Genomic DNA, 26,238 nt, shown 5'->3' with positions numbered 1-26,238 from the left:
TTTTCATAAAATCTCTTAAGGAGATGTCAAACCTGCCCTTCTCTCAGTTTATTCTTAAAATATATGTAGGGCACTTCCCTTTGTCAGTAACCTGGAGATTAGGTAAATAGACAATATACTGTGAAGTTCTTTGTGGAAATTTTTTTAATAAAGTCTTAGTTTTAAGAAATGTCATTCATGGAAGATTACCATAAGTCTATAGGAATCCACTTCTTCCTCTTGAATCTAAAAGAGCTTAGGAAGAAAAAGATTACTTAAGATTTCATTGCTTTGGTCCTTTGTATGCTAGCTATGCTTTGGCCTTGTGCCTCTTTGACATGCATACAGGGAGGTAAGAAGAAGAAGTCATTCTACACTTGCCATTTTATTTACTGCAGAAATTATTGTTGAGGATGTTGATCTCCATGGGAAAGCACAGGAGGTGTTTCTCTCAGTTCTCAATATCAGGTAGAGGTGTGCATCACTGCAAACAGGGATTTGTTTTCATTTTTAGACACTCTAAAGATTGTAATCAATTATGTTTCATTTTGTTTGGCAGCTAGGAAGCTCAGAGCCCAATCTGGAAACTCTTCAGGCAATGTGTTTCAGGGATTAATCTTGTCTCCCGTTTTATTTTCCTTCGATTATCCTCTAGCATTATAGATATGTTTTCAGGTAGAATCTTAATTTCTGGAATGAAACAAAGGATAAAAAATCATGAATAAATGACTTTAAGATATGGATGGACTGTCCTTGTGTCTCCAATGTTTTTATCTTTTGGATCTACCCTCCGAGCCTGGGCAAAGGAGGCAGCTGCATCTCTCTACCCTCCTAGTCTCTAAAGCAGCAGTTCACTGGGAACTTCCCCACTGGCAGTGCCAGGAAAAAGAGGTGAGAGCAACGTTGAAGAAGCCCATCAACAAGATCAATCAGTAACTCATAATGATTGACTGGTTAGAGATCTGTTTTAAATGTTTGTGACAGTCCCTTCCAGCTCTAAAATTTTATTTTATTCTATAATTCTATGAGCAGTCATTAAACTTAGAGGTTAATTCTATTGATAGTTTTGTAAGATTTTGACACTCCGGTGACCATTCTCTGTGTTTCTTGAAGCCCTTATCTTAAGAGTTCCTGCAGCTCAGATTCGTCCAGAAGGTACTGTCCTGGAAGACAGAATCTGAATGAAGACTCCCTGTCCCTGTTCCCATGCCTCCACAGCACAAGAAAAATGAGGTTAGCAGCATGCTTGCATCAGGCATCCTGGCCCCTACAGAGGTGATTCTTAAAGTGGGTGGCAGAGGAGGAGGACATTAAACTTGAGAATCCTAAAGAATTACGATTATACTGAAAAAACTGTCATTAACTTCAGAATCATTTGCTTCCTCTAAAAGTTTTCTATGAATCTTTACTTGAGGCAAGGTATGAATAAGTGAAAATAACTGTCCCCTTTTATACACGTCTTACATTCCATATGATAAAATGTATATGGAGGTTGGTATGAGGACATACTAGCAATATCACAGAACAATCACGATGCTAAAGTACTGACGATAACTTCCAAAAGGAGCTTAGGGTCTGATAGAAGGAAAAGGAGAGGAAGAGAGAAGAGTAATGTCACCATGGTGCTGTAGTTGAAGAACAAAGAAGACACAGTAATGCCTCAAAGAGGATAGACTTAGAGGGCATTGTGCTAAGTGAAAAAAGCCAGAGACAGAGAAAGACAAATACTGTATGGCATCACTTATATGTGGAATCTAAAAAACTATGACAAACGAGTGAATATAACAAAAAGAAGTAGACTCACAGATATAGAGAACAAACTAGTGATTACCAGTGGGGAGAGGGGAGGGGGAGGGGCAGTATGGGGTAGGAGGCACAAACTATTGTGTGTAAAATAAACTACAAGGATGTATTGTGCAGCATGAGGGAATACAGCCAATATTTTATAATAATTATAAGTGGAGTATAACCTTTAAAAATTGTGAATCACTATATTGTATACCTGTAACTTATATAATATTGTACATCAACTATACCCCAATTAAGGAAAAAAAAACCTCAAAAGGAAGAAAAAAAGAAGACAGTGATCCACCTTGGGGGACTTAGAGAAAGGTCAGAGAATTCACCTTGGTGGTGAAGGATAAGTGGTAGTTTGCCAGGCAGAGAGGATGAGGGGGCAGTACGTGCAAATATGGAGCAGAAAAATCAGATTGGAGAACTTCCCAGTTCTTCGTTTTTCATAAAAACTAAAAAGAGACAAAGGAAAAAAGGAAGAAAGGGAGGAAGGAAGGGGGAGGGAGGGAGGACTCAAAAACAGCCCTATAACTTGCTACTGATCTGGAGTTTTAGTGTGGACTTGAACTCCAAAAGAAAACCAGAAGCTACATTTAAAAGATGGGAAACCATAATTTATAGATTTTGGGAGAAGCTGAGTGGTAAAACCTCACCTTTATAGAGTATAGTTACAAAATGCTTAGAACCCTCCAGAATCTCTCTGAGCTCCTCAGGATAAAATCTAAACTCCTTTGGTGAAATGCATATCTGTTCTTTTTCTGATGATCTAGCATCTTATCCCCCTTCCTACCTCCTTGGGAAATTGTCACTCCCCGTTGGTGGAGTAATGCCTAAGAATGGAATTGTTACTATAGTTTCTGCCTCTCATCTCTTGGTATTTCAGAGGTCACTTGATTTCTGACCAGGGCCAAGCCCTTGTTCTCAATCCTATGATCACATCTGTGAGAATGAACAATATTCTTTTAATATCCTGTTATGTCCAGATAAGCCCAGGCAATGGCTTTCAACCAAGAATACCATTTTGACCAAGTATACCCATTTCCAATTGCTGCTATAACAAATTATCCCAAACTTGGGGGCTTAAAGAATACAGATTTATTATCTTTACATTTCTGTATGTGAGAAGTCTGACAGGGGTCTCAGTAGGCTAAAATCAAGATGTCAGTTGGGCTATGTTGCTTTCTGGATTCTTCCTAGGAGATTTTATTTCTTTGCCTTTTCCATCATCTTGAGGCTGTCTGCATTCCTTGGTTCATGGTCCCTTACCTCTGTTTCCAAAGCCAGCAATGGTGGATTGCATCCTTCTCAAGACTACCACCTGTCTGGTTCTCTATAGTTTTAATAAAAGCTCTGCTCTTTGTAAAGGACTCATGTGATTAGATTGGATGCACCTGGAAAATCCAAGCAACTCAAAGTCTTTAACCCTAATACATCTGTAAAGTCTTTTCTGCCACCTAAGGTGACATAATACAGATTCCTAGGGTTAGAGCTAGGACATCTTTGAAGGCTAGTGGTTTGCCTGCTGCACAGGTGATCAAAGTTTACATCACCATGGTGGGATGGGTCAACATCATATTGTCTCCTATGTGGTGCTCTGAGAAGAGCATAGATAGCATCATTTCTGGGCGTATTGCTGTCAGGAATGCATGGGCATTCTTGTGTGAGAATTAGGAATCATTGCACAGACCCAGGTTGAAGGACATTATACGGAATGAATATAGAATTAAATACAGATACAGAATTTAAAATGTCAAGGCCATGGAAGAGAGGGGAAGAATAAGGAACTGCTTCAGATAAAAGAAAGTTAAAGAGATAAAACAACTAAATGCAACACATGATTCTGGATTGGGTCCTAAATGAGAAAGGGAAAGAGACATTTTGGGGACAGTTGAGGAAATGTGAGTGGCATCTGTGGATTGTGGATGGGAGAGTAGCATTATCAGTTGTATCAGCACTGATTGGAAAATTTGTATGGTGAAAGGTAGGAAAGTGTCCTTGTTTGGGGATAGGATGTGGAAAAATATACACTGAAGGATCCAGATATGATAGAGCATCATGTTTGCAACTTTCCCTCATATGATTCAGAAAAAAAAACTAATGATGATGGGTATATCTACATCTATATTTACATCTATATCTATATCTACATCTAATCTACACTTATATCTACATCTATATCTATACTTATATCTACATCTTTATCTATGTCTACATCTATATCTATGTCTACATCTGTATGTATATCTATATCTACATCTACATTTATATCTACATCTATATCTATACCTATATCTATGTCTACATCTACATCTATATCTACATCTACATTTATATCTATATCTATGCCTATATCTACATCTACATCTATATATCCACATCTATATCTATATCTACATCTACATCTATATCTATATATCTACATCTATATCTACATCTACATCTATATCTATATCTACATCTACATCTATGTCTACATCTATATCTATATATCTACATCTATATCTACATCTATATCTATATCTACATCTGTATCTACATCTACATCTATATCTACATCTATATCTATATATCTACATCTACATCTACATCTATATCTCTATATCTGCATCTACATCTATATCTACATCTATATCTATGTCTACATCTGTATCTATATCTATAAAGATAGAAAATGAAGGAGTAAATGTGGTAAAATGCTAATAATAAAGGTGAATCTGGATGGAGGGATATGGTGTTCTTTAAGTTTGAAATTATTTCAAGATAAGTTATTTTTTTTAACATAGTATTTATTTTTATTGAAATGCAAAACTGTCCATGATTTATTTATGTAGATTATCCACATATTTGTCTGTTAGGGGTAAATGTTTTCCCCCAGCAGATTGGAAAGATAGGGGAGAGGTTAAGAGGGACTTTGCTCTCTTATAAATTTTATAAATACTCTGTAAACAAGTATTTTACTCATTGTAGGAAAATCCAGCTTTTGGAGATTAAGATACCATTTAATTATAGAAGGCAAAGAGGTCAATCCTTCTCTGAAATGGCTTACCTAAAAAACAGTTAACAGAAAAATACAATGCCAATCTTTATGTTATTCATTTTATTTTCTTGATGTTTAGATATCTCTTTGGCTTGAGTGTTCTCCTGTTTTCTGAGAGTTTAGGTCAGTCACTAATTTAATTAAGAGAACTAGTTCCATCAACATTCACATACACAAACTGTCTCGTGCAGTAGATGCCTATGGGGCTTTTTACTTAGTACCTTTCTATCTACCATTGGAGACCTCTAAAGAAAATTGTGTTTCTTCAACTCTTCTCAAAGAGCTGTCCCCTCCTGTCCACCTCCATGGATTCTGTAGAGTGCTTTCTGTTAGCCCAGTGCTACCCTCCTCTGACACAGTTATTCACAGGGGTAAGACCCTAATTCTAGCAGAGCCAACAAGCTCTTTCTTCAGGAGTTTTTGACCTGGGACTGAGAGCATCCCATTCACTCTCAATCTCTGTCTAAGTGCCTGAAGTTCTGAGGGCTTTCAGCAGCTATCTTTTCTGTCAGGTAGATAAAACTCTTAAAAGAAAGAATGTGAGGAGTCAGGGTTTTCAAGATCCTAATCCATTTGTTTCAGAAGCCCAGCCATCTTTCTGACCTTGGTTTCCAGGAGACATGCTTCTGTGCTTACAATAAATACCCTTTTTCATTATGGTAATTCAAGTTGGATTTCTGTCACCTGCTATCAAAGGAGTTCTATGCAATATGTGTGGAGAAGCACAGCATCTGTGAAACCAGCACTCTGTTCTGATCTCATGGCAGTTTGAGTCACGTTTCTCAGACAAGGAGACACTTGCCTTGTGACACCAAGTGTGCCACCTTCAAGCCACTCCAAGAGTGCTTTGTGTGACAGAGAATGACTCTAGAGCTGGGTTCTTATCCACCATCAAGAAACGTATTTTTCTTCCACTTTTGAAGGAAAGAATATTTACATATGTAATTTCCTACAGAGATTCCCATCGTCTTAGACACCCGACTGATATGTAGGCTTTCAGAGTCAACACTGCTAAAGTTGCACAGAGATAAATATTTGGGGAGGGGGGCGGATTTTAGAAGGATAAGAAGGAAGAAAAAGTGAAATCTGAAATGCTCAAGTTCTGATTCTCCCTCCCTCTTCTTACCTTCTCTTCAAAATTCCTTTGGGGAGGAGGGAAGGAAGCCTCTAAACTTTTGTTTTTCTGACTTCCACTCTGCTCCTGCCCCATCAAGCCTAAAACCATCAGTTTTCTTTCTTTCTTGGTTTTTCCTTCACAAGGAACTTTTCCACACTTAAAATAGTCAGAGGGTAAAACAACCTCCTTACCCATCTTCTCACTTCGACTCTTGTTCCCTCTCATCCATTCTCCGCATAGCAACCAAAAGGCTATTTTTAAGACATAAAATCAGAGCACTAAATCCCCTGTGTGAAACACTCCATGTGTTTCTCACCATACTTAGACTAAAAACCAAATTTCTGACCATGACCTCCAAACTCTGTCTGATCTGTGCCCTGTATATCTTCTTAGCCCCAAGTCCCATCACTCTTTCCCTCACTGACTGTCTTGTAGCCACCCTGGTTTCCTCTAAGCCTCTTGAAAGTGGTCCAAAAAGTGCTCTTCTAAACCACGCAATCTGTGATTACAAGGAAACAGCCTACAAACTCCAAATCTTCTAGAAGCTCACAGAAGGGCTGATGTGCCAGTCAATAAGGAAGGTTCTACCCTGGGAGACACAGACCCTTATGATATCAAACCAACATCTGTTATTCTACTGTCACTATATGAGAAAACCAAGCAGGCAACTGCCTAATTTCCCCCCTGCTCTGAGTGCCATGAGACACTCCCATCACCACTCAAGTGAGACTGCAAATCTAGAACCAGGTTCCTGACAGTAAACAGAGTGTCATGACTAATAACAACTTTGATTTAGACAAAATGAGGTTTGAAACCTGGCTTTACCACTTAGAGGCTGAGTGCTTTGGACAAGTCACTTAATCTTACTGAACCTCAATTTTCTGCATTGTAATGGGATCATTGTTTGACTTTGTGAAAATTAAATTAGGAAAAGCATATAGAGCCCTTTTTCATAGTAAGCACTCAAACACTGCTAACTCCTGAATGGTAAGTAAACAGAACCTTAGTACTGGCTTTTATTTTATTTTTATTTTATTTGCGCTTTTACAAACTTCATAGGTGCAGGAATGAAAGATTGATTAATTAGGGAAAGAGCCAACAAAGCAGTCAACTTCTTGTTGATTGTGTTTTGTGTTAAACCTTGCCTGAAGCCTTTGCAGTACCTGGTACAGTCCTGGGTACACCGTGGAGCGATGCTTCTCAAACGAGGCCTGTAAGCCCCCCGTATCAGGAGCACTTGTCATGAGGCACATTCTTGAGATCCACGCAAAACCTCTCATCCAGAATCCTTGGGGTTAAACAAGTTTCCTAGATAATTATTCCAGTAAACATAAGTTGACAGCATGGAACTGGTGCTCAAACCAAAACAGACTGATTTATTGAGCAATAGAATCTATGACTGTAATCCCAGATGCAAACACTCTCCATTTAGCTTTGCATCTTTCAAAAAATCTTTCTCCAAACGTAAGCAAAATATTAGATTTTTTAAAAAAAGAAGTGCAGTGAACAATAGGTCAAGAGTTCCTGGGATATTTATTTCAAAGCCCTAGAGACCTCCTCTTTGACATTCCTAAGGCCCTTGACAGGCCTGTAAATCGAATGTTATATAACCACACGCTCATAGAAACCCATTCTCCCAGAGATCTGCCTCCCACAATGCAGGTTCTATCAGGAGGAGACTTGTAGCTCATATATAATATTGACAGAGCACCTTCATTTGGCACTTTATCACTCTTTGCACCCTATATGTGTGTTATAAAGAATTGGACTCAATTTTGATGTCTGCTGACAACTTTCTAGCCACATCATTCGCCGCCTTCTGCCTGACATCTGGACCAGCTGCTAAGAAGCCTGGGTGCTCCCTCCTTTGGTACCAGCATGAAATTCAGGTCACACAAGCCTCAGCACACGTGAGAGGATACTCACTCCATCCCTATACTCTAACCACTGTAAAAAGCCATGCCAGTCACCCCTTCCTGCTCTCCCAAGCCTTTGGACCTGCTTGGAGTTTGTCCTGCTCTCCCTTAAAACCTTCATTATGTGAGTAACAAAGCTTCTCAGGCTCTCTTAGCGTGTGTGTGGCATTATCAGTCTAGACCCCTGAACTAAATTTGGGGTGGTAGCAGGTCTGTCCCATTTCCACGGAGAGACCCAAACAATCTGGAAAATGGCAGTACCTGCTTAGCCATCTCGGGGTCTGAAGTTTCTCTGTCCAGTCTGCACACAGCTGAAAGAGTCACCTCTGCTACATGCTGCTCTGATTTTGTCACTTCTCCATTTAAGGTTAAAATTAACATCTTTCAGTAATTTCCCTACAAAATCAATGTCTAAAAACTTAGCCTGGCATCTAAGGCCCATAATTTTAACACATTTTCTTTCTAGGCCTGTCTCCTCTACCATTTTCAGAAACTCTGTTCTTTAGTCAAGTAGCTGAACTATTGATTCCCAAAGGAATTTTAAAGTCTGACTTGTATTCACGATTGGCCTTGTATGTGCTTTTCCATTGTTGTCTTGAAGTATTAGTTATATCTTACGATGTTATTTAAACTTTCAGTTCTTAATGATATTCTTCTATTAGATTTTAAGAAGACAGGAAGCTTCTTTGTTTCTCCTATAGGACTTAAGGCAAAGCTTGACCCATCGTATGTGCTTACTAAATATTTATTCTTCTGATTTGATTTTTTAGAGCAATAAACCTACTCTAGGATTTCTCAAAGGTGAACAATTAAAACAAAGGATAATTTTTGATGTAGAGTTTTCAGCCGTATTTTATGTTTTAATTTCACATGACTTTATGGATTGAGTTTGGGAATATATCCTTCAATCTAAAAATGAAATGGATATGCCTCTTAGTCTGTTGTGATAAACAAATTTGAACTTTTCTCACAATTGTAACTTTTCAAGGATAAAATTTCCTTAGACTGAACTACTAAATCAATTGGTTTGTTTCCGATTGTACTGATTTTTACAGAAATTTTTCTAATCATTCACTTTTAGTACAGATTTTAATCATTCAATTAGCACTAGTAGGTGCCTTATTGCTAAAAAGGGCAACGTGGTAATTTTTTCCCATTGGATTGGTGTTCACACAGGCATACACAACAGGGATTTGTGGCTCCTTCAAAAAAGCATCCTTCCTAGGCAGATAGTAACTCAAAGAGAAGGACCTGGGGCATCGTGGTTCTCTCAGTAACAATAGTCATTACTCCAGTAAAGCTTCTATCACAAATACACAGGCTATGCTGTGACAACTGATGCAAGTCTGACTATTTGTGGGAAGGCCAAGAAACATAGGTGTTTTTCCCCTTAAACTTGGTTAGATGCAAAGAAAACGATGGCCAGCACAAAGCTTCTGTAATCCAGAAGCTACCTGAACAATATTTATACCAACGCCTTTCTCAAAAACCTAATACTATCAGAAACCAGATTCTATTCTCATTTATCAGGCAGTTTGCTCAATAAAAACAGATGAGTCAGTAGCTCTGCACACATTAACCATCTGGGAATTGGGAGCTTCAGATTAGAAAAGACTTTAGTAAGTTATGCTTTGGGTCACATACTTGGGCTCCCTTGAATGTTTTTGAGAACCATATTAAAGCTTGGACTGCCTATTTCTACTGTGAGTTTGTAAAGTGATACGGCTTTGGGATTGGATCACATGTGTCCCAGCTTTCTAAGTATTACATCAGATCCAGACTCTAATTCCTACAGCACTTTGTCAGTTTTTCTGCTACAACATCAGGTGCCATTCACTAAAAAGCTCACAGTTCATGTATAACACGCAAGGTACTCTTGGTGTCTAGGCTCTTCTCCACCCAACTCAGCACACTTCCTGCGTCTCCTTCCTCTACTTCATCTTTTTTTCTTTTAAAAACAATTTTATTGAGATATAATTGACATACAATAAAATGTATGTATTTAAAGTGTGCAATTTGATTTTTTTTCTTTTTAGTCATCTATTTTATACATATTAATGTTTGAAATAATTCAGAAAGAAAAACAAATATCGTATATTAATACATATATGCAGAATATAGAAAAATGGTACAGATCAAACGGTTTGCAAGGCAGAAATAGAGACACCAATGTAGGGAACAAACATGTGGACACCCGGGGGGAAGTGGGGGAGGGTTGGGGTGGGATTGACTGAGAGATTGGGATTGCCATATATACGTTGCCTCTACTTATTCTTAATTCCCTTTGTTCCTTTTTTCTCACTATCAACTCCTGCATACAGCCTCACGTGTCTGAAATAATTTCCATTCAGCTACTCTCAACATTCCTCACCATTAAATGCTCCGTGTAATAAATAGTCTGAAAAATCTCAAAATTTCTGAAGTCTTTTAAGAAGAGTTTTATATCTATCCTATTACTTTGCTGAGCTCAAACATACTTTCCCACATTTTCCTCCTATCTTGTACTTTTTCTGGCTGTGTAATATTATAACAGCATCTAAATCTGGCAGTGGCAAACTATCAGCTATTCTTTTTATAAATTGATTGATTGATATTGGGTCTACCTTGCTGCATTCGGGCTTTCTCTAGTTGCAGCGAGCGGGGGCTACTCTTTGTTGCGGTGCGTGGGCTTCTCATTGTGGTGGCTTCTCCTGTTGTGGAGCACAGGCTGTAGGTGCACAGGCTTCAGTAGTTGTGGCACATCAGCTCAATAGTTGTGGCTCGCAGGCTCTAGAGCACAGGCTCAGTAATTGTGGTGCACGGGCTTAGTTGCTCCTTGGCATGTGGGATCTTCCCAAACCAGGGCTTAAACCTGTGTCCCCTACATTGGCAGGTGGATTCTTAACCACTGTGGAAGTCCAAATTATCAACTATTGATGCTAAATAAATCTTCATTCATAGTGATGGAGGCTAATAAAGTAGTTATCCAAGATCAGCTTTGGAAGTCACTATTATGGTATGTGAGGAACATCTCACTGAACTCCCTCAATTGCCAAGATATATTTCATTCTTTAAAAAAAAATGTAGCCTAGTTTTCCAGCTTCACAGAGCAAAATGGAAAAAAGGAAACGCTATCACAAATTAATGTCAGGTTTCTTAACAAACGTGTATTTTTTCGAATATCCAGAATCACCACCTATGAGTGGTTGTAACTCAGTGGACATTTACCTGTAAAATGTGGACGTAATTCCATGAAGACAAAAAAGCATAAGTAGAATGTATTTAAAATATGCTCACATACTTGAGGATTTCTGGCAAATAAAATCTGAATGTTCCATTGAAATCTCAAATTAAGTTTCTAGTCTTTGCATCAAATGAGTAAAATAGTCATTCCTAAAAAAACCCACATGTTGATAATTCTATTATTTCTTTTGTTCTTTTCCTATAATAATCAAGCCAACAAATCCAGAACAGCAGTTTTATATTATAATGTTGCAACCTTTTTGTGGGGGGTTTGCTCCTAAATATGACCAGAAAAGTCAGTCCCAAAATGTTTCCTTGGCAGTGACCCATTTCTTGGTGCCCATTTCATTCTATAATATTCCCCAAGAGACATACTGAGTATGGGGATGTTTACTTACTAATCTGCTATTAGAACAACAATGAAAAAAGTAGCAATTCTTAATTGTTTCAGAGACATTCAGAGCTGATTTTAAACTCTTACATATTGACTAACCAGCTTTCAATTAAAATGTAGATTGAACACAAATGTTTACTGTTTTCCCTCCAGCAGCCTCACTAGGGAGGCAGTAAAGGCAATAAAACATATAAATTCCACAAGTATAAAAAGAACAGAAAAAAAATGACAATAAAAGTTTGAAGACTGAAAGTCTTATGGATGAATAGTTAACTAATGTAGGAAACTAGCGAAAGCCTGGAAGTGGTTTGAGGTGGGGAAGCCTCAAGGTAACTCCAGAAATAAGCAGGTGCACGCGCCAAAACCACCAAAAGCCTCAGTAGTTGGGGTATCAATTAGCTCTGAAAGTGGGGTGTTCAGGTGAGGCTGAAAGCCAGAAGCTTAGTTGAAAATCTGTATGAGAAACAATTAACCTCATAGATAGCCCCTCCTCAGCCTGCTCAGCTAAATGACCACCTCTTCCCCAACATAAAAGGAAACAAAAAGTTTGCTCACTGGCTAGCTCTTCTTGCTAGAGAACTCTACTGAAAACAGGGGAAACAGACCAAATGTGAAATTTCTGAGAGGTGAGTCCTCCTCACCCCCACCTCAGCCCTTTCTCTCACTCAGTCCCAGAACACTGCAAGAACCCATAACCCTCAGACATGAAATTTGAAGATTCATCTCTAGGGAGACTGACCCAGCCAAAAGACCTGCAGATCTTGACATTTGGGGTTCCCCTAAGAAAACACTCAGCCATGTTATCTTACAGGGAAGCCCACTACTCAGCAAGGACCCTCTATTCATTCAGAACTTATAAGCAACCTTTTCATTACCTTAATAATAAACACACAGCCAGTAACAACACTAAATCTGAGAAAGACCTACAATACGAAAGACACAGACCAAAACAAAACAAACAAACAGAAAAAAAGAGACTCAGAGAAAAGAGAGGCATTGAATGAAATAGAGGAAAACTTCAAACAAAAAAAAGTAATCCTCACAAAAATAAAATAGGTAATAAGGGGAGTATCTTAAAAAGCAACATTTATTAAACAAAAACAAATTCTTGGGAATGTGGAAAAAACAGCAAAAATGAACATTTTAATAGAACGGATGGAAGATAAAGTTTAGTAAGTCAAATACACGGTGTGACATATCTGTTCAAGAGGTAGAAAATAAGAAGAAAGATAATAAAATTAGAGAACCAAGATGGAGGTCCAACATGCTTTTAATGGAATGTTCAGGAAAAGAGGAAAAAAACAAAACAGAGGGGGAGAAATTATTAAAGAAATAATTTGAAAATGTGTCAGAACTAAAAAAAATTAGCTTCCAAATGGAAAGAGCCACAAATGCCCACCCAGCACAATACTTGAGCAAAGACCCACATCAATTCCTGTAGTCAGGAAATTTTAGGAGCTGAAGGACAAATAGGAAATCCTAAAACCTTCCAGAGAGTGAAAAACATACAAAGATTAGGAATCAAACTAACACTGATTACATCATGTTGCTACAACTGCTGCAAAATAACATAAAGTGAAACATCAGAATCTAGAAGATAATGGGGCAATGCCTTCAAAATCCCAAGGGAAATGCTTTTCATTCCAACAACCTATCAAATGATTGATTAATTACCAAACAAGATTTATTCTTGATGTTTTGAGAACAGCAATTTCTCAAAAAATGTATCTCCTATGAACTCTTTCCTAGGAAGCATACAAGATGTGCTCCATCAAAACAATGAGGAAAGCAAGAGAGCAGAAGACACAGGATCTAGGAAACAATGGATCCAACATAGGAGAGAGGCAGAGGACATCCCCAAAGTGGTAATGATGGAAAACTCCTTGGCAACATTGGTGTGGCAGGCTTAGAGATCAGCCAGTCCAGGACAGAAAGGGGATAGAGGATTACAAGAGAGATGTCTTCAAAAAAAAAAAAAAAAAAGAAGTGATCGTTACCTGTTGTAATTGAATATGTTTAAAGAGATTTGTATTTCTGGTAGAGTTCAAGAATGAATTAATTGTAGTAAACCGGATATAGAACCAAACAAATAAAGAAATGGAGCTCATACAAAACTCAATATCAAAAAAACAACCCAATCAAAAAACGGGCCCAAGACCTAAACATTTCTCCGATGAAGACACACAGATGGCCAATGTGAAAAGATGCTTGACATCGCTAATCATTAGAGAAATGCAAATCAAAACTACAACGAGGTGTCATGTCACATCAGCCAGAATGGCTACTATCAAAAAGTCTACAAATAGTAAATTCTGGAGAAGGTATGGAGAAAAGGGAACCCTCCTACACTGTTGGTGGTAATGTAAATTCATGCAGCCTCTGTGGAGAATAGTATACAGTTTCCTTCAAAAACTAAAAATAGAGCTACCATATGACCCAGCAATTCCACTGGCAGGCATATATCCAGAAAAGATGAAAATTCTAATTTGAAAAGATACATGCACCCCAATGTTGATAGCAGCACTCTATCTTAATAAGAAAATCAGACTGATTATCTTCGAAAACAGAGGTATTGACTGGAAAGGAGCACAAAGCTCTTTTTATTTAAATATTTTATTTTATTTATTTTATTTTATTTTGGCTGCATTGGGTCTTTGTTGCTATGTGCAGGCTTTCTCTAATTTCTGCAAGTGGGAGCTAGTCTTCATTGTGGTGCAAGGGCTTCTCATTGTGCTGGCTTGTTTTGTTGCAGAGCTCAGGCTCTATGTGCATAGGCTCTAGGCACACGGACTCAGTAGTTGTGGCGCATGGGCTTAGTTGCTCCACGGCATGTGGGATCTTCCCAGAGCAAGGATAGAACACATGTCACCTGCGTTGGCAAGCAGATTTTTAACCACTATGCCACCAGGGAAGTCCAAAGAAGCTGTTTGAAATATTGGAACTATTCTGTGTCTTGATATGGCTTCTGGGTCATGGGTATGTTCACAGATTAAAATTCAACAAACTACATGCCTAAGATTCATGCACTTTAATATCTGTGTAATACCTATTTTATATACATATAATATAGGCCACTGTAGCAATATTACTCCTCAACAGAAAAGAAAAGTTTGTTTGGAAGAGATCCTCTCCCCTCCTCTAAGCTCCTTCGGCTCACTCACTTTGAGTCTCCATAGCACCACTACCACTGATTTCCAGCACCACCCCCGCCCCCATGTGCCCTGTTTACACTTGGAGTCCAAGCTGAAAGCTGGTTCCCAATGTTCGGCCCCATGATTCTTCCAGCCGCAGCACGTTATACATTCTCTTCCCCCAACCACCCAGAATTTAGAGTTTAACCATCTCAAGCTTAATCATCTCATAAATATATACTGTTCCAGACATCCTGGGCTTTCATCAGCCCTAAGTAAAATGCCTGCCTTGGGGAAAGTGCATAGACTATTTTTACGATTCCATGCTGTCATTTTATCCCACATTCTAAGCTTGCTGAAGTCCTTCTCCCCACCCCATGCCCCAAAAAAAGAACAAAGGAAGAAAAGAAGGAAAAAGATTAAGAAGAGATGGCTCTGTAAATTTCTAATCTCTTTTTTTGTCCCCTGCTGGAACAAATTTCATTTTAGCTTATTATAATTCTCATATTTTTTCTGCCCCTTTCTTTCTTTTACACTATTCTTATTCCTTCTTTTCTTTCTACCTATATCTGTTATAGTTTCATAAGACATATGAAGAACGGAATAGTTCTGCAATGATTTTTTTAATTGAATGTATTTGGCACATAAGATTGTATAAACTTAAGATGTACAGCATATTCTTTGATACACTTTTATAGTGTGGTATGATTGACACTGTAGTGATATTTATCACATTACATAATTATGATACAATATTATTGTCTAGATTTAGAATGATTTTTTAAATTAATGTACTTTTTAGAGCAATTTTAAAATTAGAAAGTACAGAGAGTTCCTATATACTCTCTTTTTAAGACACCCCACCTTCTGCTCACAGTTTCCCCATTATTAACATCTTGCATTTGTGTGGTACAATGGATGGACCAATATTGACTCATTGTCATTAACTAAAGTCCATAGTTTACATCAGGGTTCATTCTTTGTGTTGTACAGTTCTGTGGTTTTGAGAAATGCATAGTCATGTATCCACCATTATAGTATCATACAGAATAGTTTCCTTGCCCTGAAAATGCCCTATGTGCCAACAGTTCATTTCCCTCCCCACCCCACTAACTCCACTGAACCCCTGGCAACCTCTGATATTTCTATTCTGTCCGTAGTTGTTTTCCAGAATGTCCTATAGTGAGAATCATTATAATATGTAGCTTTTCCAACTGGCTTCTTTCATGTGCAGTATGCACTGTTTCTTCCATGTCTTTTTCACTAACTCATTTCTTTTTTTTTTTAATTATTTATTTATTTTATTGGCCATGTTGGGTCTTTTTTTGCTGTGCACGGGCTTTCTTTAGTTGTGGTGAGTGGGGGCTACTCTTCATTGTGGTGTGCGGGCTCCTCATTGTCGTAGCTTCTCTTGTGGAGCACAGGCTCTAGGCACATGGGCTTCAGTACTTGCAGCACATGGGCTCAGTAGTTGTGGCATATGGGCTTAGTTGCTCCACGGCATGTGGGATCTCCCTGGAGCAGGGAGCGAACCCATGTCCCCTGCATTGGCAGGCAGATTCTTAACCACTGCGCCACCTAGGAAGCCTGCTCATTTCTTTTTATCGCTAGGTAATTTTCAGTTGTCTGAGTGTACCACGATTTGTTTATCCATTCACCTATTGAATTACCTCTTGGTTTTTTTTGTTTTTTTTTCCAATTTTGGCAGTTTTGAATAAAGCAGCTATGAAAAATGCGTGTGCAGTGTTTTATGTAGACATAAGTTTGGGCTCATTTGGGAGCATGATTGCTGGATCATATGGTAAGATTATGTTTAGCTTTGTCACAGGATAGTTTTTTAAACATTCTAAAAATAAAGAAATGAGGCATTTCTTCAGAATAGGACATGGGAAATAGCCTTCTTTCCATCGCTACTCTAGTCCTGCTCAGTACTAGGTCTCATAATACTTAACACCTTAACCTTTCATCCTCTACATTTCTTCTCTTAAGGAGCCTCTGTATAACATATCAGAATCATATAGATCTGGGTGATGAGGGAGAGAACCAAAATGCCTCAGACCAAATTTCCTAGGTAGGATCCTTTTTTCTGGGGTTAATGAGCTTTGAAAGGAGATAGGTCAACTTTGTTCCAAGATCTGCTGCTTATCAGCTCCTCGTGGCAGCTACTTAACCTCCCATAGCCTCAATTTCTCATCCTTAAAACGGTGATAGTAATAGCCTAGTGGCATTGGAGAAAGGATCTGATGAGATGGCATATGCAAAGCTCATAGGACAGAGCCAGGGACATGGGAGACACACAGCAAAAGTTTATTTTTCCCCTTTGATTAAGACTATTTGAATGTCATACTACATTTTTTCCTCCCATTTCACTGAGGCAATACAAATGATTAGCTTACCTCCACTCATGAGACCAGGAAATCTCTGCTAAAACTTTCAAGTGAATTCTTAAAAAACTCTTGAAAAGCCTTCTAAGAATGAGTGACATTCTGTGGAAGTTATTAGCATGGAAATTGACCTTGGCAGCTCTCCTGATGGTGTTATTCCTTAATGCTCTTTAGTGTATTACCCTCCCTGGAGTATCTGCATTTTAAGTGAGGATTCCAGAAAATAATACGAAGGAATGAGGGCCCGACTAAATTGTAATCAATCCTGTGGTTCACTCCCTTTAACCTGCCCTAGGAAATACCAGTCTTTCTGCAACACAGCCTAAAGGGTCCACAGAATTCAACTTAGACTCTTCAAACAACCATGGGATGTGAGACCATCCATCCTACCAGGATTACAAGGTTCACATGAAGGGAACGCCACAGTCTTGAGACTGATCAGAGCCTTGTGAAAATGAGACTGCTGTATTTTTTTGGATGTGAGTATAAAAATTATTTTTTGTGGAAATATATTTATCTTTAGGCGTGTAGCTACCACAAGGAATATCCAGCCAAAGTTAAGTGATTTCACAACGATCAAAAGTGCTGAGATTTGATGATCATTTTTAGGATGTGTCAGACTTCGTAGAGTTGGCTCAGTGCTTTAGTATCAGAATAAATTATATCTCCCTTTTGTCTCTCTGGATAATTACCAGTGGATTAGCAGCTGTTTAAATGCACCTGTTATGAGCATCTGCCTGTCATATATCCCAATATTCTTTCCCCAAGACAATTTACCCTCCCAATTTTGGGGGTTATATTTGCATCAGGGAGCCAGTGTTTCCCTTCCTCAAAAGAGGGCAGGATCCATGTCTTATTTGTCCTTGTACTTTGTGTACATGGTGCTGAATACCTATTGACAAACACCATGGTCTTATTGTAAGAACATTAAATTAAAGGAAATTAAAGATGCCAATTCTCTCTTTTCAATGTGATTACCAACCCAATGGTTAATAATTTCCACCTTACAATTTACATATTCCCCAAATCACAGATAGCATTATAGCACAGAATTTCTTCCATAAAGTTTAGTCAAGTATCATTAAAAACTTTTAATTGACCCCTTAAGACCTTTATAATTCTATAAATAGAGGCGTAGACTCATTTATAAAGTGAATAGTATGAATTCTGTCTGGAAAATATATTGAAACAGTTTGCAAATTGCCTTTCCTTATTTCCTCATGGGGCACATGGGAAAAGCATTCACATCATGAATCCAAGCCACCACCAATGTGGCATTCCCACTCCATAATTTATCCCCAATTCCTATTTTTCTATATAAGCATCATCTATTTCTTAGATTTCTTAGCTTTCTCTTCACTTTCATGCCAAGACTCTTCAGTGGTTGGTTTGCATTGTTTGGTTTTTCTCTGTTTGTGCCTTTGTTTAACAGGGGCATTTTCCATAAAATGCAGAGATTTTCTTGCTTCACAAAAGGTGTCTGGATGGCACGATAAGCTAAGAATCATAAAGTCAGGCTGAGAGGAGGATGCTTGACCTTAGATAGACCTCACCCCAGGGACATAATTCACTCCTGCCAATGACTCTCTCCTCAGTGTATGGGACTCAACTGTGTAGTTCAGCAAAGTTCAAATGACTACATTCTGTGGACCACTGGAGTTACTTAGCTGTAGTCAAAACCACACATCTTAATTCTTTGAATGCCAATGGTCTTACAATGATTCTTTAAAATTCTAATATAATTTGTGAATAGACAGCCTTTTGGAGACAGAGTGGGAGGGAGACGAAATTAGTGAGCCCTGTTGTGAGTCAGGAGCTGGGTTGCTTGCTTTTTGCACTAAGACATGACATCATTTAATTCTCTCAGTAACTTTATGAAGTAGGTATATTGTTCCTCCTATTTTAAAAGAAATGAAAGCTCTGAGAAAATGTAAACTTCCCCAATATTAGACAGCTAATAATTGGCTAGGAAATAATTCAAAACTGGATCTGTCTGACTGGAACCTTAGTGCTCAAAATGTCCTCTGACCATAGCATCAGTATCACCTAGGAGGTAGCTGAAAATGCAAAATCTCTGAGAAACTTCAAAGAGTTTATAAAAAAATTATAGATTGAGATCTGCAAAATCTCATAACTGCCTAGGAAAGACGGGAAAACTAAGAAACAGAAGCACAGAAGGGTGTAAAAGATTGACAAAGTTGAATCCACTACTTAATTAGGTAATCTAAACTTCGAATCTGTTCTCTTCTCTGGGAACTTTGTACCCCATCCTCAGCTTGCCTTAGATTTGCTCTTTCAAACATTCTCCTCTGCTGGTCTTTCAAATCCCAGTTAGTGATGTGGCCCCAGCTGCTCAGGCCTAACCTGGGGTCATCTTTAATTATTCTTTTTTCATTGTCCTGCAGGTAACCCATCACAACTTTTTTTAGATACACTTCCAAAATAAATAGCAAAAATCAACCACACTCCACCATCACCACCCTCGTCCAAAACACCCCATTTCTTTCCTGGGTGGCCTTTTAACTCACCATTCTTCCTGATTCTACTTTCAATGTCTGCAAGTCATTCACTACACAGAAGTCAAAATAATATTTTAAATTGTTAATTATTCCTTATTGTATTTAGAATAAAGTTCAAACTCCAAGATTTGGCAGCTTTTTCTACCAGCCTGTTTTTCATTTGTCACACTTAACACTGGCTTTCCTTTTTTTTTTTTGGAACATATCCAACTCATTCTCCCCTCAGGGTCTTTGTACTTCCCTCTGTCTGGAAGGCTATTCCCCCAGATCTTTCTGTACCCCTTCTCATCATTCACATATTGGTTCAACTGTCATCTCCTTGAAGGAGTCCTACCTGACCATCTTAACTAGGACAGCTCCTCCTGATATCTGATATTTGTTCTATTACCCTGTTTCACTTTTTTCATAGCACTGCTGCAAGGGGGGTTCCCCAGAAACCAGAGACTGAGGAGTGGTTTGCATGTAGGAAGTTTATTAGAGGTTCTCTTGATCAACACCTGAGGAAGGGAAGGAAAATAAGAGGAGTGGACGAAGGGAGAGGTTAGGCTACAAGTACCGTCTCAACAAAAACCTCAGCAAACCCCACAGTTGAGTTCTGAAGCTGCAAGATATAGAGATATACCACTTCAGCAAGAGGTAACAAGTTTGCCATCCCCAGGTCAACCAGTTCCTGGATGCCAGTGGCTCTCTTCAGTTGAGACAATTCCCAAAGAAAGTTGACAGCTAAAGCTATCCATGTGCAGCACTCCCAGCAGCTCAGGGAGTAAGTTTTTTTGGTACTGAATGAGGATCTAGGTAGCACTTCCATGGAGTTCATGAGTCCACCTTTTGAATCCACTGCTCTGTATACATTCTGGAGGCAGCTTTGTTAAGATGGTGGTGTATTCTTCCTCAGGTAAAACTTCCTGAGGTTTAGTGGCATGAAATACAGCCTCAGCTGAGTAGCCAGTCCTGGGATCACAAGCGAAACATTGTCTCCTCCTCCACCATCCATTCTATATTCTCCTCAACCTCACCTAACACCTCCATGGGTCTGGGTGTCTTACCTGGTGACATGAACCCGGCCAGAGGAGTCTGAGCTGCTAGTCATCAAGTCCTTCTCTGACTAAGGTTTCTGAACGTGCTTATTACTGTCAAAATTGGGCAAAGTAGTACCAAGAGGCACCTAAAAAAATCACTTGGTTGCCAAATATATTCTTCCCTGCCTCCACTGTATGACAGTCTCCCAATCTCCTCCTGTTGGTTCCCAAGGCACAAGGAACTCAAAGTGCCAAGCTGTCAGTCATAGTTTAATAGAACTCTAGCTGTGTCCTCTGGTGGAAGGACCAGAGGGTACCAGGACCATTAAATCCACAGAACCCAGAGAGGCAAGGAGAGGAAGAGGAATTCTCCAGGAAGGTAACTGGAAGTGATGGTAAGCAGGTCCATTCCTGCCTCCAGCCCTAACTCCTGGCACTATGTATTCTACCTACTGAGGATGCCACACCGTATAATATTCATTGATATCAAATACACACTGCACCCCAGATGATGACCTCCACCTCCTTACAAGGTATAATCTCAAAGCTGCTGCTTCAGCTATGCCTTGGATGTACCATTCCAGTGCTCTGCCGAGCCACAGTCTCTGATGGCGCAGTATGTGATAGGACCAGTGCATCTCACAGTCACGTACCCACTCCCCCATTTGGGTGTGTCTGTGTGGCATACACCTGGGGGAGCTAGCGGCTCCCAGCATCCCTGCAGTGAAGACTAAGAGCACATCCCCTGTATCTGGAGCCATGATAGTTTTAACACCAAGAAGACTCACCTTTGTGAGGGGAGGGCTGCGACTATGTCGTTGTCAGAACACATTTTGCAGTCAGTTCTTCCTTCAGCCTGGGGCAAAGTTGTAAGAGTGAACCAGCAACCCTTTTAGGGCTACCACAAGCTCCAGACTATGATGGAGAAGCAAAAACAAAAACAAAAAAATTCAGATTTTGATGACTGGAATTTCTAGATCAGTGTAGACCTCTAGGTCTACAGTTCCAGCTACCACAGGCTTATCCTATTAAAGTTTGTGGAAGGTTTTTGGCCTCCATTGATATTTATTCTGTTTTACTCCAATCTCAAATTACATTTTAAAGAAAACAAAAGGAAAATTGTATCTTTAAACTCATTTATTAATTATGTGCATTTGCCAACTGGATGAAAAACTAGATGCCAACTTCTTGCCAAAAGGCAAGTGGAACTGAGGTTAAGTTTTGTATTTACTTACCTAAAGAAAAACCAAATATAGTTAATATTTTACATCTATCTATCTATATATCTGTGTACATTTATACATATTGATGCATAAAGACATATCAGCTGATTTCCAGATAGTGAACCCTGCACTTTCCATAACAAATATACCCTTCAAAAGCATAATTTTTTACTCAATGGCTAGGACCAGTCTATCCAAAAAACACTTTTAATAATGATACGAGATATGTGGAAAATACAAGGAAGAAAAATCTATAAAAACCACTAATGCCAAAATCAAACTGAAAATGCAAGCCATGCCAAGGTCATCCAAAGGGCATGCTACGTGTACACAAGCAGCCAATGTTGTCCAGTCAGGCTCTGCAAAGCGGCTCTCAGCTCAGTTGCAAGGGCCAGTATAGGATTTTCTCATCCACCCTGTTCTTTCTTCTTTGGTTTCTGCATGAACCTAAATAAATACATTCTTTATCTGGAGGGGTGTGTCTACCTTCTGGGGTGGGTCTGGTTATTGGCTTCAGAGAAGAACCGGAATATTGAAATTGGCCATGGAAATCGTGGTTTACAATGCTTTTGAGCCACAGTCTTGTTTGCACAGGGAGAGGAGCTGGCTGCAGGGAGGAGGTAGCTTCTTCCTCTGCTGCTGAATTTCAATGAGCAGAATCGATCAGCAAAGTCAGGACACGGAAAGCCCTGACAGGCTCTGGCCTCCTCTGGGATGAGGCCGGTCTGGGGACTTGAACCTGGTCTGGGGACCTGAGCCTGACACAGAACTTGTTACATCTAATATTAAAGACACACAAGCAACAGCACATCCCCAGGAGGCTCTTTGTCTGAAGAGTCAAAGTCATGGCTGTGTGGACTTCTCTTTCCTGCCCCGTTGTCTGAGACTACACAAATAAAAGGCATCTTCTTTTGAGGAGAGTTATGGAAACAATGCATAACAGTTGCTCCTTAAACATCTTACTAACATAATTAGCAAACAAATGCCATAGGTTATACATTGAGTGAGTGAACTTAGAATTTCATTTCATCCTTAGACTTCCCTTTCTTAAACCTTGAGAGCCAGAATAAATCAGCTCCACATTTTGGAGGATGAACAGGAGAGTCTTAACTTGAATACAGTCACCAGGCGAGCAGGATTTAAGGGTGCAAGGCAGACCCCAGTGTGTTTCTGGTTTTATCCAGTTGTGCTTTGATGCGAAAACAACAGCAGTAACTCCTTCATTATTACTCCTCGTAGGGTGTCTGTGATTCCTCTCAACTTATTTCACTGGCAAAAAGCATGTTTTTTATCTGATTTGCATCACTGAGCCAACTGAGGAAAGGGGGAACACAAAACGGGTCCCTGGGTCCCCATTCCTCGTGAATTATTGAAGCACGTTGTCAGCAGCTATAAACCCTGGGGATGGATGACAGCCTCAGAAGCAGAGAGAAGACAGCCCAATCTGTGGAGCCCAGTGATAAAAAAGAAAGAAGGAAAATCACTCTGAATGGAAAATTGAAGAAACTCCTATTTATAGTTAGAATACGGATTTGAGGGAGCTGTTCACAACCAACCCAAATAAAAATTAACCAATAAGTCTTTTTGGATAAAGGGTTACACTATTTCTCTGGTACTTGTTCTTCCCTTAACATCTTACTTGGTTGGGATCAGTCAACTAAAGTGATTTAAACGATAAGTTTCAGAGGAAAAGCTTGTGGGCATTTCATATAGATACCGCTTGAAAAAAATTAGTATATAAAATAAACCAAGCCTGTTCATCACCAGAAGGAACTAAAATGAAGAATACTGAATGTTTTCATGGGGTTCATGTGAGTCTTATTCTCCCTGTTGTCAGTTCTAATTCATTATCTATTCACTCAGCAAACATTTGCTGGGGTCTCTCAGTAAGTTTCTCTCTGTTCTTTTTGAAGCAAATACTCTTGGGAAAGTATTTAGAACTTCCTGGCCAGCAAAAGGATGAGAGAAAAATGTCTTTACTAACCAACATTTTTCTGTTACATTGATTTAGGAGTTTATTTTCATCCATCCTACATTATTAAATGCCAGGGAGAAGCTAAATATTAATCATATATTTTGTTTCAAGAAACACCATGGGGAGATAGCGAAAAAAGATGGCAGAGGAGTAGGATGTGGAGATCACTTTTCTCCCCACAAATACATCAAGAATACATCTACTTGTGGAAAAGCTCCTAGGAGATACCTTCCGAATGCTGACACGAGACCTCGGACTTCGGAAGGGCAAGAAAATTCCCATGTAACTGGGTAGCGCAAAAGAAAAAAGGGAAAAAAAGAGATAAAAGAATCCCAAGGGGAGGTGCCCCTCTGGGAGGGAGCTGTGAAGGGGTGGAAAGCTTCCACACACTGGGAAGCCCCTCGCTGGCGGGATGGACAGGGGGAGCTTTGGAGCCCCCAGCGGAGAAAACAACAACAGGTGTGTGGAGGGCAGAGAGGAAAGATTCCCGCACCTAGGATTCAGGCAGCACCCCCCAGCCAGAGATGCTGGTCTGCTCACGCACAGTGGCGGGTGGGGGCTGGGAGCCGAGGCTTGGGCTTTGGAGAAGAGACACCAGGGAGAGAATTGGCGCTGGCTGCCAGAAAACAGCCTGTGGGGAAAGTGTGCTACAGCTAGCTGGGAGGGAGTTTGGGGGAAAGCCTGGGCCTGGTGTAGAGGCAGGTGACCTTTGTTTTGGGATGCTCAAGAGGAGCTTCCTTCTCTGCCAACTCACAGACTGCAGAGCAGCACCTGTGCGAGCGCAACCCGTGGCTGCTAAATTAAAACACAGAGACTGTCACCACCACTGCACCGGCCGCTGCACCCACCACCATTGCTGCCAAGGGTTCTGTGTGTAGGGCAGGTCATTGGCTGCATCCTCCCAGCAGCAGGTGCAGCCCGCCAGTGTCGGGGGTCCTGTGTTCGGGACCAGCTTCCCTGGGAGAGCACACGGCACACCTCAGGCTCACGCCAACCTCTGCTGCTGCAAGCACACCCACAAATTTTCAATTAGAGTGCCATATCCCTCCCTCCCCCCAACCTGAATTTGCAAGTGAGCCCCAATCACCCTCTTTCGCCCCCTCTTGCCTGGACGGGGAATCAACTCCTGAGAGCAGCCCACAGGCAAAGAAGGGACCAAAACCAAAACTGATTCCTGAGGACTGCAGGACTAAAGAAGAGAATGGGAAACAGCCACAGGAGGAGCAGATTTAATACCCACAATAGGCTGGATAGACTCTGCATCTGTGGATCACCTGAATAGACAAGTGTTTCTACACTAGGGGCTGTAGACTTAGGAGGCAACTGTGGACTGTGGGGGCAAATACACGCAGGAATACTACCAGATTACACTCTGAGCTCTTCACAGTCCTCCCCACAGCAGGTGCAGAGACCTACCTAGAAGTATTGGAGGACTTCCTGTGCAAGCGTGCATGCCTCCTGTGTGATTTTGACTGTTTAGAGTTGCTTTTACCACCTGTCTTGGGGATTTGTCTGTCCTTTCCCTTTCTTCCTTCTTTTTTTTTTCTTTTCTCTCTTTCTACCTCCTTTTTCTCCATGCTGTGCAGCTTCAAGGGGGTTGGTGCCCCAGCGGGTGTCAGACCTGGACCTCTGAGGCAGCAGAGCTGAGTCCAGGATGTCGGACCACCAGAGAACTCCCAACCCCATGGAATATTAATCAGTAAGTGCTCTCCCAGAGGTCTCATTCTCAACACTAAGATCCAAATCCAGCCAAAGGCCAGCAAGCTCCAGTGCCAAAAAGGAACAAACCCCACCCATTAGCAGACAGACAGCCTACAGGCATACTAAGCCCACAGACACACCCAAACACACCAACAGATGTGGCCCTGCACATCAGAAGGATAAGATCCAGCTCCACACACAAGAACACAGGCACCAGTCCCCCCACCAAGAAGCCTACACAACCCACTGGAACAACCTCCCCACTGGGGACAGACAACAGAGTTAAGGAGAACTATGACCTGCAGCCTAAAGAAAGAAGACCCCAAACACAGTAAGGTAAACAAAATGAGAAAACAGAGAAAGATGCAGCTGATGAAGGAACAAGGTAAAACCCCACAAGACCAGGCAAATGAAGACGAGATAGCCAGTCTACCTGAAAAAAAGGATTCAGAATAATGATAGTGAAGATGATCCAAGATTTCAGAAATAGTATTGAGGCACAGATGGAGCAAATGAAAGAAATGTTTAACAAGGAGCTGGAAGAACTAAAGAGCAAACAAACAGTGATGAACAACATAATAAATGAACTCAAAAATACTCTAGAAGGAATGCAGAGCAGAATAACTGAGACAGAAGAATGGATAAGTTACCTGGAAGACAGAATGGTGGAAATAACTCACACAGAGCAGAATAAAGAAAAAAGAATGAAAAGAATTGAGGACAGTCTCAGAGACCTCTGGGACAACATTAAACATATCAACATTTGAATTACAGAGGTCCCAGAAGAAGAAGAGAAAAAGAAAGGGTCTGAGAAAATGTTTGAGGAG

General features: G+C 40.0%; 1 protein-coding gene across 2 annotated transcripts in view; it reads right to left on the bottom strand.

Annotated features, from left to right (window-relative positions):
- Positions 1–253: 253 nt before the first annotated feature.
- Positions 254–26,238, bottom strand: part of LACC1 (laccase domain containing 1) — a 65,682-nt gene continuing 39,697 nt past the window's right edge. Inside the window, exons 8-10 of one of the 2 annotated variants that reach the window (XR_009048953.1) lie at positions 21,301–21,427; positions 7,091–7,215; positions 254–669 (exon numbers count right to left, since the gene is read on the bottom strand). The gene's annotated coding sequence lies outside the window, so the exon portion shown is untranslated. The remainder of the gene's footprint in view (positions 670–7,090; positions 7,216–21,300; positions 21,428–26,238) is intronic. The other variant, XR_009048954.1, reaches the window with a different exon arrangement.

The sequence above is a fragment of the Hippopotamus amphibius genome, chromosome 14 (assembly GCF_030028045.1).
Source record: "Hippopotamus amphibius kiboko isolate mHipAmp2 chromosome 14, mHipAmp2.hap2, whole genome shotgun sequence".
In the NCBI taxonomy this organism is placed as follows: Eukaryota; Metazoa; Chordata; class Mammalia; order Artiodactyla; family Hippopotamidae; genus Hippopotamus; species Hippopotamus amphibius.
This window is presented reverse-complemented; position numbering and strand designations above follow the sequence as displayed.